Here is a 2097-nt window from a genome sequence, read left to right as displayed (position 1 = left end):
CTTTTTTAACTCTACAAATAGAGTCTTGCTAGAACACATCTCTAATAGAAGCTGAGCAATCATCTACAGCTTTATCAGTATCTGATATGTACAGTTCAGTGAATGAAAAATAGCGTGTGTTTAAACAAATTAATTTCTGGTAATGTTATTGATGGCAGTGTGGTACCAAGTTAATTGCTGTATCCTGATTTAAACAAGAAAACATGAAATGCATGCAAGATATTTGTCATAAGAACAAGATTATCTTATTTGGACATCCAAAAGCTCCTCTTATTGGAAACACTTCCTGCAAGCACACGCAGAGTTGCGTATGTGTGTCACTTTCTTCACAGCAAGCATCCAGAAATGCTTTTATAATAAAAAGTCAGATACCCCTGTCCCTACTGGATAATGCAAAGAAGGTAAGAGCAAGCAGTTTGTGATTTGATGTCTCCTATCCTTATTAAGCTATTGTTCAGCTCTTGTGCTGTCAATGATGATGGAAAAGGAAAGAGCAAGTCCTGAGTGAAAACGCATGTTCGTTATGCTGCCATAGTATTAATAGTGCCTCTATAACAGCTGGGGTGCATTTGACTTGGCTCATTGCAGTTAAATAGAATCACAGCTTACAAGTTTTTCCTTTGCAATAGGAAAAATTGTTTTCCAAGAGTGGGAGAAAATGAGCTTTTTATTGCATCCTTCTTTTTTTTCATTCCAGTTACTGGTTGGTAACACATTTGATTGTTTTCCAGTTCCTCAGAAATCTATAGAGCATTTCAGGAAGTTTCATGCTAAGTATTTACTTAGAAGTCTAAATGTGGCAGTGCTAAGAAGTGTTCTAAACATGATTAGTGTTTCCTAGATTACTGCTAAATGTGCAGTTTGCTTTTAAAGGGGGAAAAAAGGAAGACTTAAAGGTGAAGCTTCAACTTCTTTCATTTTTCTCCTTGCTCCGCCGTGTAAATGTCATCCTGACCCCAGCTCTGTAGCACACTTAGTGGAGAGCAGGGAGCTGCTGCCCAGAGTGATGAGGCACTAAGTCTGTGTTCTCAGGGACTGCGTACAGCTGTGAGATACTCCCAGAAAGCTGTAGCCAGTTGGGATGTGCCTTTAATCCTGGCAGTGGTCTGGTGGTGGAGGGAGAAGAGGAATGGAGGTGGTTAGAATAGCCCTAGAGGTGACAGAGTCATTTGTGTTCACATATCTCTCTAATTCTCTGGTAAGAAGTAAGAAGAGAGTGGGTGAGATACAGTGGGAGGTACGCTTGCTTGATTACGTGAAGAAAAGCCTAGATGTTGATAAAATGTTGCTCCGTGGAAATGAGACAGACATTACTGTCCCACTTCACAGGAACTGGTAGAGACTGTTACTTAACGTTGTCTGTGTGCTACTGTGAGAGCTGCTGCTTGGCTTGCCTTCTGTGACAGAGAGTCCCTCTATCTTGTCTTGGGGGAGATCCCACAGTGTGCTGAGGAACGAACGGCAAAGGTGCTCGGGAATGTCACGGATACCTGAGACTCATCTGTGTGTCTCTGTACAGTTCTACTTGTACCGTGGAAGAGCACTGTGGGAAGAATGTCTGTGCAGCTCCTTCTGACACCTCATCTGGTTTAATAAACTGATAAAAGGAAACAAACCCAACATGTGAATGCAGTAGCTTTGGTAGCTCAGGTTCCTTGCACTGCCACAAGCAGACAGACCATACTGTGTGCGTAGCCATACAGACTTGAGGTTAGTCCTCAACAGTGTTCCTCAGCTAACAGGTGGCTGTTACTAATGGAACTGTGCTTTTCCTTACTTTTTAAACATCTCCCCCCTGTTTCAGGGGTCAAATATTTACTTTAAATCCTGAAATGGTCTGTGTGCTTACAATTCATACTTCAAGAACTTCCTTTACATGAACTACTACTACTGACTTGGGTCTCATTTAAGCCAATTAGTTAGCAGTTGTGCCTTGAAGTGTTAGTTACTTACTAGTCCTAGGAGAAAATAAGTATGTGCTCATTCAGTGATGTGTGTGGGAGCTTATGTGCTCCTATGTGAAAAGAGAAATTCCTTTTTTTTTTTTTTTTTTTTTTTTTTTTTTTTTATAATTAAATTGTTCTTCATATCATTTCT

The sequence above is a fragment of the Meleagris gallopavo genome, chromosome 10, assembly GCF_905368555.1.
Source record: "Meleagris gallopavo chromosome 10, MGAL_WU_HG_1.1, whole genome shotgun sequence".
NCBI classification, from domain to species: domain Eukaryota; kingdom Metazoa; phylum Chordata; class Aves; order Galliformes; family Phasianidae; genus Meleagris; species Meleagris gallopavo.
Note: the sequence above shows the minus strand (reverse complement) of the source record.